The sequence below is a fragment of the Macrobrachium nipponense genome, chromosome 19, assembly GCF_015104395.2.
Source record: "Macrobrachium nipponense isolate FS-2020 chromosome 19, ASM1510439v2, whole genome shotgun sequence".
Lineage (NCBI taxonomy): Eukaryota > Metazoa > Arthropoda > Malacostraca > Decapoda > Palaemonidae > Macrobrachium > Macrobrachium nipponense.
In genome coordinates this window covers 48,455,574-48,471,598 of record NC_061088.1, presented here as the reverse complement: position 1 = coordinate 48,471,598, position 16,025 = coordinate 48,455,574, and positions in this window count along the sequence as shown.

Sequence of the window (16,025 nt, the reverse complement as noted above, 5' to 3'; positions counted from 1 at the left end):
ATAAATAAAGAATCTAATATTTTTAATTTTAAAGTTTCTTTATCCAATATTGACATTAAAGTTATTGTTACTCTGCTCTCGCTGCTCTTGTTATATTTTCATACTGTTTTTTTGTTTTTGAAAAGAGAAGTGTTCTGTGGTTCTTTCTTTTTGGTTTTGTAACTAATTGGAGGCAAATGGCATTACTGCATTGTGGTCCTATGGAGATGTTGTGTATTTTTTATGTTCACCAGTATGTTATTTTTGGAGACATATAATTGCCGAATTACGAGTTCATCGTAGTTTTTTATCCCGAATAGGTGATAATTATTTATATAATTGGGCAGTAACATGTGAGAGATACATCTTCGAGACAAATTTTGAGCAGCTTAGTCATATCCTGGAGATAATTTCGTGAAATGTGTTTACTTAGTGTCAGTATACAACATTTTTTTTTAGAATCATGTGTTTCCAAAGTTGTGAGTCTGACTAGACATGTTTTATGCTGCAGTTCGAGCACACGTGTCCGCAGGTGGATTTTTCTGCTGACAGTAGTGTGATGAGTCCGGTGTGCTGACTTTTCCTCTAGTGGTGATTGCTCAGAGTTTTGCAATATCTGGAAATGTTGACCATAGCATTTCATGAAAGCGCATGTGTAAGAGTTTGCTTTCTGGCCGTGTCCAGTCGATGAATAGTTGCGATGGCAAAAATTCCGTAACTATACATATTGCATTTGTTGGGGAAAATGCGGGATTATGTATATCATGCATATATTATGTGCTTTGTGATGGGGAAGTTCACTTCTCATTATCTTTTTTTTTCTTCTTTTTTTCCTTTTCCTATGAGAGATGTAATTGGGGATTCGGCTTTAAATAGCATTTTTTTTTGGACGGGAGATGTAATTTATCAGGGTTGTGATTTACATAAATGGGCGTTTGACATTAAGTCTCATTGTAATTAATAATGTAACCGGTAAATGGTTTTTGCAGTTAAACATTGGAGATTTTTACTGATTTTGTGGGTTGTTCAAATATCAGAGCTTGAGAGAACATTTTTGATTTTTGGGTCTGGGCTTGTTACATGATTTTTTTTCTTGGGCTCATTACCTTTTTTCTTTTTTTTTTACTTGTGAGAACTTTCGAGTTTGAAATGTGAGTGCAGAAGTCCGTGGAGTTGCTGTGAGTTCTGGATTGTGTGTGTTAGTGTATGAGTCTGGAGAATTGAGTTAGAGAACTTAATGTTTTATTCTTTGCGAAGTTGTGATTTGATGACTTATGATTTAGTGGGTCATATTAAATGGAGTTGAATTGGGAGGCGTTTCAGTTAGCAGTTTCATGAAATTTTGAAAGTCCCATTATTTGATAGAAGTTAGAATGTCTGGGATTAATTTTTCTTTTTTGGGGGGGGGGGGAATTGGACTGATGACCTTGACTGACAATACTTTACGGCACGACCATAATCGCGTCGTTTCCCCGACGCCTAGCAAGACGCCCACACCCCCAGCCGTGCAGAGATGGTTGCTGTCATTTGCCAGGGTAATTAAGAAGTTTTCTACGAGGTCTACAGAGGTTCTACAGCGCTTTTGGGTCTACAGAAGCCGTTTAGAGTAAGTCCTTCTACAGGGAGGCATTCACCGCCTTCCCTACAGCTTGCTACAGTCTTGTGCAGGAAGTTCGCAAGACAAAGAGGGGATATTCAAGGAAGTCCAAAATGAGAAAAATTTATACGCCCTAGTAATTATTTTGAGATGAAGTGTGATAGACATTTACTTATTAATAGATGCCTTGGGCGATGTCTTTTGTTTTTTTGGACATCGCCCCAGGACCCATGTTGGGGTTTACCAGATCCACCCCATGCCAGGAACTGTGACCAATTCTTACATCGGATTTACAAGGAAAAATTCACTTCCCCAGAGGATTAATACAACACCAAAACGGTCCAGTTAGGTATGGACAACAGAACTCAGCTTATTTTTCACCATATATAATGAAACATAACCATAGTAATAAACTGTAATTTGTCACGTATGAATTTATAGCAGCAACTGCCGGGTACAAGAGGTCAAATGATGGAATCGGCCTTAATAAAAGAAAAGAGGGGCAAGTATGAACCATGAACATCTCCAAAATGGAGTGTGGAATTTCATCAAGTGATCGACGAAGTTTTTTCACGTTCAACCAACGCTTAAGAAGATTAAAGGGAAGATTATCAGCGGGGGTTTGACCTAAATTCACTTCACCTGGACCTTTGGATGGGCTCTTTTTGTTATGAAATACCACCTTTTATCATGTAAAACCTTTCTCCATTTCATATACCTGAAGAAGAGAGACAGCAGTCTCCTGAAATAAAATAAGTAACTGAATTCTCTTCTATAATTTTGGTGTTTTTTATGGCTCCTTTTATTAGACTGGAATTTCTGTTGTAACAGAACCATTTTTTACCAGTCATTTTCCGGCCCATTATGGAATTCAACAATCCGCCCTTTTCCATGATTCTTCCCTTACTTCCAGAAGTTTGAAGCCCAGTTTTCCGGCAAGTTTTGAGGAAAGAACTGATCAGACTTACAACCGGCTGAAAATCAAAAATAAAACACTTCTTTTAGAATGAATGCCTCAAAGAACAAGTACTACCAAAGAAAATGTTAACGGATTCGGGAAATGGACTCTGCAATCAGGAACCCCTTCCCTCATCTCACGATAAAGATTTTTTTTCTGGAGGAAAATGCATCGCCTACACAAAAACCGACATCTTCGTACTACGCAGATCGTGGAAAGGAAAGGTCGGTTGAATTCCACAATGGGCGGCGAAAATGACTGGTAAAAATGTTTTCTGTTACAACAAAGAATTCCGAATCTAATCATGGAACTCAGTCTAATCTTCGCCTTCCTCACTACGGACCGACATATACAGATATCTGATTTCATTCATGTTTCCGACATGGCTGCCTATAATAGTGTGACTCATTTCCAACAGGAACTTTTTAACGCAAGTTGTTCAAATAACTTGATAAGCAATAGCGCATGGAATAATCTTTGAGCAACAAGACAAAGATTTAAACTTATTTCCCAACACCCCCCTTACTGTAAAATCAACATTTTAGTTTTACAAATCTAGGCTTATCTTTTTGTCCCTTATGCCAGACTGCAAAAACAATCCTTGACTTCATAGTGGTCTTTTGATACAAATTTATATCTTGAACGAAACTACACAAAGCCGTGAAGAGATATGTTTAAAAAGGTGGTTGGTTACTAAATGCCTTTTAACTGACCGAAATTAGAAATAGCTGGTTCCCCCGTAGATTTATGACCAGCCCATTCGCTCGCTAAAAAAGTTAGAATGTTATAATAAGTAGTATCAGACAAAAGACAGCAAAATCGTAACAATGGGACAAATGACTGAATTCCTCACCTCGACAAAATTGAAGCCTAACTCCTTAGCGACATACAAACACTTATGACAAACTGACAAAAAATCCCCTACCTAAAAAAAACGGCCCCACAGAATTTTTTCCGGAAAGTAAGATTAATTGGGCCAAGACAAAAAGAAGTATTGAACTAGTTAGAAGAAATTTAAAGTAATTTAATCCTAAACTCCCCTATCTTTTATGGCCTTCAACCCAAACTCACAAAGACAATCTTCCAATCAGACCCATTCGTTTCATGTGCCGGAGCTTTCCATTACAAAAGTTTCTAAATGGTTTGCTGGCCACCGTTTTCCCCCCATTTTTTTAGGCACTTTTTCCTTTTTTCACTCCCAGTCACATTGAACCATTAGGAAGGAAATTTTTGTCACAAATTCAGTAGAAGCACATATAGCCACTTCACACCATAAAACTTTTTAAAGCCTTGAATGTACATTCCCTATTCCACAAAAGTACCAAGTACAGAACGTTCTTGCGTTTTTTCAGCGAGGAAAAACTTATCCCCCTGATTTCAGATCATGTTTCCCATTGTTGGCGCTTAAACAAAATAATAAAGTTAGTTGAATTATGTGTCATCTAATTAACGTATTTTATTTTCATTCGGGGGAATCATTTTTACAAGCGAAATTTGGTGTAGTATGGGTAGTCCTTTAAGTCCTGTTATAGCCATAATCTGTACATGGAATACTTTGAAACTACAGTAATAAATGCAATAAAACCCAAAAACATGCTTTGGATGAGATATGGTTGATGATATTCTAACATTTTGGGGAATTAATAGGTTGGGGCAAATTTTAATTGAAATTCCCTTTCCAAAATTAAACCGCCATTAGTACCCAGCCATCAAATTTCAAAGAAGTTGAATTTGGGAAACAGACAACAAAATTCCCTTTCTTAATGTTTTAATAAATCAGAGACACGAAACAGAATACACAAATTTACCATCATACAGAAAACCTAACGTTTCTCACTTTTCATGTCATTCACTACTTTAGCTATCACGACATTGCTATCAAGATTAAGTGGTTTAGCCAGCAACCTGTTGTTTTCTTAAGAGGTCCTTACGAATTTGTTCCCCAGAATTCCTGGAAAAACAAGAATTTGAACTAATTCGTAAGCAACTTTGGTCCTTTAAAGGTAAATCCTGACCATAACAAATGAGAAAGCAATTCACAAAGCAAACAGTGATTTTCTTTTACTGACCCTCCTGACCCCCTAAAGACAAGACCTAAGATTTTTTACACCCAACCCCAAACCCAAAAATAAAAATTTCCCTACCTGGACACGATTAAAAAAGGTGACTCCAGAATCTTTGGAAAGTACTAAACCCTTTTGCATTTGGAAAAGAACTTACCCGAACACCTTAGTCCAAATCCCTGATTAACGTCCAACCAACAAAAGACATCGCCCCAAGGACATTGGGGTTTTACCCAGATTCCCATGCCAGGACTATTGACCAATCTTACATCGGATTTACATGAAAATCACTTCCCCAGAGATTAAATACAACACAAACGGTCAGTGTTAGGTAATGGACAAACAGAACTCAGCTGATTTTGCAACCATATCAAATGAGGCCATAAACCATAGAATAAACTGGAATTTTGTCACGTATAACGTTATAAGTCAGGCAACTGCCGGTACAAGAGTTCAAATGATGGAATCGGCTTAATAACAGAGAGGCATGGTAATGAATCATCTCAAAGGGAGTGTGGATTTCAGAAGTGTATCGACGAAGTTTTTCTTTTCATTTCAACCAACGCTTAAGAAAGAAAGAAAGAAATTATCAGCGGTGGGGTGACCTAAATTCACTTATTACCTGTTGGATTGGATCTTTTGGATAAATAAATCACCACCTTTTCTGTAAAACCCCGTTTCTCATTCATAATACCCTGAAAACAGAAGACAGCAGTCTCTGAAATATAAAGTATGTAAAAAAAATTTTTTGGTGTTTTTTGGTTTTTAAAACTATTCTCTCTATATGTTTTGTGTTTTTTATGGGCTCCTTTTATTAGAATTGGAATTTCTGTTGTAACGGAACATTTTTTACCCAGTCATAATCTAATATATATAATATATACTATATATATATATATATATTATATATAGATTATATATATATTATAGAGATCTATATATATATATCTAATATAATATAGTATATAATATACTATGTTATTATTATATATATAATATAATATCATATATTATATATATATATAATATATTATATTATATATATATTATATATATATATATATATATAAATATATAATATAATATATTACATATATAATATATATTAGATATATAATAATATATTATATTATATATTTTATAATATTAAAAAAAATTAATATAATATATATATACTATATATATATATATGATATATAGTATATATATATATAATATAATAATAGTTATATATATAAGTATCAATATAGATATTATATAGACTATATATATATATATTATATCTATATAATTATATTATATATATTAATTTATTAATATATAGTAGGAATATATATAATATATATATATATTATATTATATATATGATATAAATATATATATATTATATATATATTATAAATATATTACGTTATAATTAATATTATATAGTATATTATACTTATTATATATATATATATATATATAGATATAATATCTTTATATTATTTATACTTATACATTAATATAATCATAATATATATCTATATATCTATATATATATATATTATATTATATACTATATATATATATATACTTATACTTATATGCTATATATATATATATATATATTTATTATTACTATAAATTTATTTATATATATAATCATAAATTTATTTATCATATTATTATATAATATATTATATAATCTATATAATTGGCTATTATATATCTATTAGATATTTATATATATATTATATATATATTATATATATAATCATCATATATATCAATTCTATATATAATATAATATCTCGAATCTTATGCCTATCTACTATATATATATATTTATATTATCTATATTATATTATATTAGTTATATATCTATTTATATATCATATCTACTCGATATATATATATATATATATATATCTACTTAATATCATAATATATTATATATCTATAATATAATCATATACTCTATATATATAATATCTATTATATATGTTATACTATATATTCCTATAAATACTATATATATATCTAGATACTTATAATCTATATATATAATAGATTATATATAAGACTCATTATATATATATAATGATAATCTAATATAGCTATATATAAATATTATAGATAATAAAGTCATATTATATAATATTACGATATCCTTATCATATATATATATGCTTTACTATACTCATATAAATATATAGATATAATATAAATAGCTATATTTATCTAATATAGAGGTATCTAGACTATCACTACTATTATATACATAAGTCTATATTAATAATATATAATATATATACTAGCCTGATATATATATTATTATATAATCTAATCCTTATAATATATATATAGATATATATCATATCATAATAAGCATATATTAGATATCCCAATATAGCATATATATATGAATATCTCTCTAGTCTATATCATATATCATATATATATATATATAACTCTATCTATATATATGATATATATATAGCTATAATAGATATATCATGATACGTATATATTATATATATTATAATAAAATATTTATTATAACTACTTATAATATCATTATATCTATATAATATATATTCTCATCTCTAGGAATCGATCATACTATATGATACAAGATCATATATCTATATCTCTAGTATATATATTCTATAAGATATAATATATATAGATATATATATTATAATCTATATATATATATATCAAATATATATATATAATATCTATATAGTTATATATATCTATATATAGTCATATAAAATCTTAATCTTATATCATCGATACATATCTAAGATATATATACACTAGATATCATACCTATTAATAGATATAATATATATTATTCATATATATAATCTATATATATCCATATAGATATCTTAATATATACGATATATAGTTATAATCAGATTATATATATAGATTAGTATATATAATATATACTATATATATATATATATAATACTAATATAGTATAGTAGTAATATATGCCTAAGAACCAGGTACTATGTCGTCCACTATACGATAAATGGGGATTACCAATCCCACAATTAACAAGTAAATCCTCTTGTAGTTTACAAATAAAATATATTCTCTTGTACCAGGATTCAAAGCTTTCGACCATCCACTGGTCGTCTTGTTCACGCCACAAAGCGGATTTTTAACTTCATTGTGGATTGTCTCCCCATACCCCCAAATATATCAAATATATTATATATATAATTAATTTTTTGTTTTTTTTTAATATTTAATTATATCAATCTATATTATAGTTAATAATTAGATATATATTATTATATATATATTATTATATAATACATATAATATTACATATACCGGAAGAAGCCAGGTACTATGGGTCGTACCTCTAAGTTAAATGGGGATACAATCCACAATGAAGTAAAATTCCTTCGTTGTAGTTTTAAAAATATATATCTCTTGTTTACAGGATTAAAGCTTTAAAGCTTTCGGACCATCCACTGTCGTTTCTTGTTCCACCACAGCGGATTTTACTTTTTTACTTCATTGTTGGATTGTAATCCGCCTATCAAATATATACTTATAATAATAATATTTATATAAGATATATATATATATTATATATATATATATATATCTATATAGGATATATTTAGATTATATATTATATATATATAATATTATAAATATAAGTATATATAATATATAGATATATAAAATATTATATAGTTTGATGACCAAATAATATAAGACCAAGGGAGAACATTTTTTTAATGTTTAACGAACTTTAGAGTAATTAATAACCTCATCATCAGGCTGAAAAATTTAACATGGATGAGGAGACCACTGGTAAATCTCATTAAATGAAAGAAATGTTTCCTCCTGGTCTATTGGCAATATTAATTTGTTCATTAAGCTAAGAGTTCCAAACAGTCCGCCCAATTACTGAGGACTATGGTATAAAATACTCTATATATATATCTATAAATATATAATTATATAAATATAATTAATATATATATAATATTATATAATATATAGTATATATATTATATAATATAATATACCTACAAATGTAATATTTATATCTATATATATATATTATCTCTTATTATATATTATTATCTATTATATATATATATCTTATATATACTTATATATATATACTATCTCATATATCTATCATCTCTATCCTAATTAAATCATTCCTGTATCTATTATATATATATATATGATAATCTATATCTATCATATTAACTATATATATATATAGTTATATATATTCTATATCTATCGATATATATCCCATATACCATTGTCTCTTATATATATCAATAGATATATATACTATATATTCATATATCTATCTATCTATCTATTATACTATCTATATTATATACAAACGACAAGACCAGAAAGATACCCCCAACCCAACAAACAAACAAAAATTCCCCTACCTGGACACTGCACCGATTAAATTAAAAGGTGACTTCAGAACCTTGGAAAACAATCTAACCCTTTTGCATTTACTTTACCATCCGAACAACCTTAGCCAAACTCCCCTGATAAACGTCCAACCAAAAAACGACACTCGCCCAAGGACATTGGGGTTTACCAGATCCCATGCCAGGAACTGCTGACCAATCTTACATCGGATGTTTACAGGCAAAATCACTTCCCCAGGAGATTAATACAACAACACAAACGGGTCATTGTTAGGTATTGGACAACAGAACTCAGCTATTTTCAACCATAATAAATGAAACATAACCATAAGAATAAAATGGAATTTGTCACGTATAAGTTATAGCAGCAACTGCCGGGTACAAGAGTCAAATGATGGAATCTTGGCTTAATAAACGGAGAGGCAGGGTAAGTGAAACATCTCAAAAGGAGGCGTGGATTTCAAGAAGTGGATCGGGGGGGGGGGGGGGGGGCGAAGTTTTCAGCAATTACAACCAACGCTTAAGAAGATTAAAGTTGAAAGATTATCAGGCGGGGGTTGACCTAAATTCACTACCTGTTTGGATGGATCTTTTGGTATTAAATACCCACCTTTTCTGTAAACCTTTCTCATTTCATATACCTGAAGAGAGAGACAGCAGTCTCTGAAATATAGTACGATTCTCTCTATATTTTTGGTTTTTTTATTTTTTTATGGGCTCCTTTTATTAGATGGAATTCCATGCTTGTAACAGAACATTTTTACCAGTTCATATATATATATATATATATATAATATATATATATTATAATATATATATATATATATTATAATATATATATGGATATTAATTATATAATATTATATATAGTAATATAAATATATAAGATATATCTATATATATATGTATATTATTATATAATTAATTATATATAATATTATATTATATTAATATTAATTATATATATATATATTTGATATATATATATATATATATATATTAATAAATAAATACATAATAGTATATATTTATATATATATATATATATGATATATTTAATATTATATATTAATATGATAATATAAATATATATATAATATATATATAATAGGATAGATATTTATATATAATGAAAGATATAATAGATATATTATATATATATATATAGTATCTTAGTATATAAATTATATATATATATATATATGTATATATTATATATAGCAGAGATAGATATGATATATATATATATATATATTATATATATTATATATATATTATATATAATATTGATTATATTAATATTAATAATTACATATATATATATATTATATATATATATAATAATAATATATATTATATATTATTAGTAATATATATATTATATATATAATATTCATATATATATATAATATTTCATAATATAATATATATATATTATATATATATATATATATATATATATAGTTATATATATGTATATTGTAGATTACAATATATAATAAATATGTATAGATATATATATAATATAATTATATATATATATATATATAATATATATATATATATATCTTGATTAGTATTATATGCAAGATATATATATTATATATATATAGTATATAATATATTAATAGATATATATAGATATTATCATATAAACAAAATAGTTATCTATATCTGTATATATATATATAGAATATATATATAAGATATATGATTATATTATATATATAGATATATATATATATGCACTATATTCATATAATATATATACGATATAGATATTACTATATATATAGATAATATATGTACATATATATATATATATCTAATGCAGAAGCCAGGTACTATGTCGTACTCCCTAAGTAAATGGGGAATAACAATCCACCAAATGAAGTAAAATCCTCTGTTGTTTAAAATTTAAACTATTATCTCTTGTACAGGATTAAAGCTTTCGGACCATTGCCACTGGTGGGTCTTGTTCACCCACAGCGTGATGGTTGAAAGCTTTAAATCTTTGTACCAAGAGATATATATTTTAAACTCCAATGATTTTACTCTCCATTGTGGATTGTATCCCCATATATAATATATAATAATATATATAGATATATATATAATTAGTATAGTTATATAAATAAATATATTAGTTTGATGACAAATAAATAAATAAGACCTAGGGAGAACATTTTTATATTTACAACGAACTTTAGAGGTATAATAACCTCCCATCATCAGGCTGAAAATTTACAATGGGATGAGAAGTCCAGAAATCTCATTAAATTAATCAATGTTTCGTTCCTGGTCTTGGCAATATGTTAGTTTGTCATTAAGCTAAGAGTTCCAAACAGGCCGCCCAATGACTGGATAGAACTATGTATAAATACAATATTATATATTATAATTATTATCTATCATATATATATATATATCATATTAATATATATAGATATTATAGTAAATATATTATAGTATTATTAAAATATATATATATTAGATATATATATATATTAGTATAATGACAATATATGATATATATATAGTAGTATAGTAGTTATATTAGAATATATATAGATAAGTATATAATACATATACATGTTGTTATAGTATATATATAACTATATATTATATTATATATAATAGTATATAATATATTATTAATTATATATTATTATATCTATGTATATATATTAATTATATTATTATATAATATTATATATATAATATATATATATATATTGTATCATATTATACATATATAGTATAATATATATATATATATATATATATACTATATATAGTTATCTCGTATTATATATATATATTATAACTATATGATAGATATACTATATATATATACTATATGACTATATATATAATAATAATATATATATAACTCTATATATATATCATATATGTATTTATAATGTGTATATTATATATAATATCGATATATATACTTATCTATATATAATAATATTAATATATTAATAATATATATAGCATACTATATATTAATTTAAAAAAATACAGATATTAAAATATATTGAAACATATTATATTATTATATATATAAATATTATACAATATATATTATTATATTATTATACATAGTATTAGGATAGATATAGTATTGTAAAAAACAAATACAGATATTAAGTCTAATTCTTAGTTTTTTTAGTTTTTAGGTTGCTGTGGGATGAACAGAGACCAATAATAGGGTGGGGTGATAGAATAGATAGAATAAAAATGCAGATATTTATAGATATATTCTAGATATATAAGTACATATCATTCGTCACTTCATTATTTTTTTGTGGAGGGATGTGTAGTGGGTTACTTCCAGCTGGTGTGTGTGTGTATATATGGAAATATTATTAAATATATATATATAGATTATATATATCTATATCTTATTATATATATATATAGATAATTAGATTATATGATATTACACACCACAAAACAAGATATTATATGTATTATATAGATATTATATATATATATATAATATTATTATTAATTGATTTAAGATTATAATAGCTTAAACTAATTAAATAACTCTACTATAAATACTAAATATGATAAATATATATATTATATAATATATATTATATATATATATATATATATATATATAATTAATATATATTATATAACCATATATATACCCAACAAATATATATCATATAATAATTAGTATATATTTATATATATAATATATATATATAATAAATAATATATTATACTTATATATATTATTAGATATTAGTATTATATTATATAACTATATATATACATATAATATATATATAATCAATTATATATGATATATAGATATATATATATAAATAAATATATTAGATATATATTATATATTATATTATATTATATAATATATATATATATTACATATAATATACTATTACTATATAAGATATTATATATATAATATTTATATATTGATCCATTTATATATAAGATGTATAGACTATATATATATATATATATATTATAATATATATATCATTATACTAATATATACCTAATATTATATACATATTATATTATTATAATATTAATATATCTTATTTTAGTTTATATTATGTATAATATCATATAATATATATACAGATATATAACTAATATTATATGTATATTATAATATATATATATGATTATATATATATATATATATTATATATATATATATATACTACATATATTATGTATATTATATCTATTATATATCATATAGTTTATATCACTAGATATGTCTTTTATATCTATATGGATATATATCATCCATCATAATATATTATATATATTATTATCATTATATATATATTCTATATATATATATATATATTAGAATCAGATCGATATAATATATAAATTTACTATACATATATATTATACTACTATACTTATACTATTCATAATATATATTAGTTTTATTATTCATATATATAACACACACACCAGCTGAGTAACCCTACACTGCCCATCAAAAATAATGAATGACTGACTGATATTTACTGTATATATCTAGATCTATTCTATAAATATCTGCATTTTATCTATCTATCTATCACCCCTATTATTGTCTCTGTTCATCCCAGCAACCTAAAGAGAAAAACAAAAAACAAAAAAATACGAATTAGACTCTAATATCTTATTTTTTATTTTTTCAATTTAATTTTTTCCCAACTCCTTCCCAACCACCTCCCTGGACTTATAGGGCCATCGAGAGTGTTCACGATTCATCTCACCAACCTTGAAAACTATGTTTACTAGAATACTTAATATCTGTTGTTTTTTGGCTTATTTGTTTTTAACTTGGTATGTTTCGCATCCCTCTTCCTGTCGAAGGCTGAATTTGCCTTACTTGAAGAGCATCGGAGAGTAACTAATCTTGGTTAAGTTGACCTCAAAAACTATCGATTAGACACTAATATCTGACCATTTTTGGTTTATATTTACATGTCAGCCCAACCATTTCCCACCGGCCATTCCTATTCAAGGGCTTGATATTGGACTTAAAAAGGCAATTTTGAAGGGTCACTAAGTGTCCTCCAGTGACCTAAAGAAAACTATGGATTTTTGGACACTAATATCTGTTTTATTTTTTTCGGTTATTTTTACGATTTTACCCACCTTTCTTTCCAATCACACTTCCTTACCTCCCGCCCCTCCCTATTGGGGATGACTTGGAATTTGAAATGACATCGTGAGTGCCAACTATTCATCCCAGTGACCTCAAATACTATGGATTGGAGACTAACGTCTGTCATTTTCTGTTATTTTTTACATGTTTCATCCCCATTCCCAATCCCTTCCCACACCCCAACGCCTTAGGTGCCAGTGATTCTTAGCCCCCTTACCCCCCCAGTAAATTCCTTTTCCAAATTTAAGGTTTAGATGTATATCTCCAAGTTTCGGCTGAAATTGCTCAATGCATTTCAAAGTGTTTGTGGCACACACACACGCCCAACACACTTCATGATACATTTCCCGCAAACATACATACATCCAATTCATATATATAGATGTTTAATATTTTATTTTTAGCGGAAGTTTTACCACTTATAGGTAATAAGGCATTTAAACGCTAAAGTTTCTCGTCCATACCCATCTCATCCCTGAAACTAAGGGTCATGAAGCAGTATCAAAAGTATTATAAAGTTGGCCGAGGCAGGGATAATAGAAGAGGTGCACAATTTTATGTTTAAAACGTACACGTTCCTGGAAGCCGCCTGTTTGGCTTAGTGAGGTTGGACAGTCGGGGGGGGGGGCAAGCCTCAGACCTCATATGATAGCCAAGACTTACCCGCTGGTGTTTTACTCGTGGGCCGTAAATTGAGCGGTTGGAAACTTTATTAGGTTTAGAGGCACAAGAAAGAGACTACAAGAGAAAATATGGCTGGTTACCGAACATCGATACGATGCACAAGATGATATTGAGATAAGGGATCACAAAATATTAACCTATATACTTGGATGCATTAAAAGAAAGTAGATTGGCTAGTATGTCGATGAAAACACCATTAATTTCTTGCAATCTGAAATGACATTAAAACATTTCTGTTATAAGCCCAATCTGAATGCGTTATACTCCATTCTTAGATGTCCAGTTAAAAAAAAAAAAAAAAAAACAAAAATTAAATAAGAAAAAACCAAAAACGTTAAGAAAATAACTGGCATTAATCCGGCACAGTTTTATATTCGGTAATTATTATGATGACATGGGTTATTGGTTTTTCAACAAACGAGAGAGAGAGAGAGAGAGAGAGAAGAGAGAAGAGAGAGAAGCGGAAGAGAGAGAGAGAGAGATTTTTCCGGGTTTTTGGTTTTTCTTTTTTTTTTTTTTTTTTCAAATGGATTACGGAATTTAAATGGAGCACCATACCTGTGAGCTAAACTTGCAGACTTGTTTTTCCCAGGAGAAGCGTCCTAGGTGGATTTTTTACAAAATGTTTTTAATCTTCATTTCATGCCGACTTTTTTATTCGGGTCCATTTAAAGAACAAGCTTTCGACTAATATAGAATATTTTCTTTTCTGAAGAAAACACATTTTTATGCACGAATCAAACATCGATACGTCACTCGCTGGTATGTGGCTTCTTCGATCTCCAGATTTATCAGTGGCATCCAATTCAAACACTGACTTGACCTTGCGTAGAGTTTCCCTCCTCCTCGGTGCGTTATGCATATTATTCAAGTCTTACTTTATATAACAGTAATTTATAAAGGTGTTACAGTAATATGATGTAATATCATTTTGACGGAATACAGACATGGAATTAATTTCCAGGAATATAGATTTTGAAAAATACTTCATAGTTAGGAAAGATGGCGTAAAATAAGCAAGATATGAGAACAGAACTTACAATCTAAATTCACATGTATATAAACGGAATAGTCTGCATCGAATTCAATATTCGTATCTTGCAATACGTTGCCTAAAACTGAGTATAGCAGTCTTAATATTTATATGGAACATCAT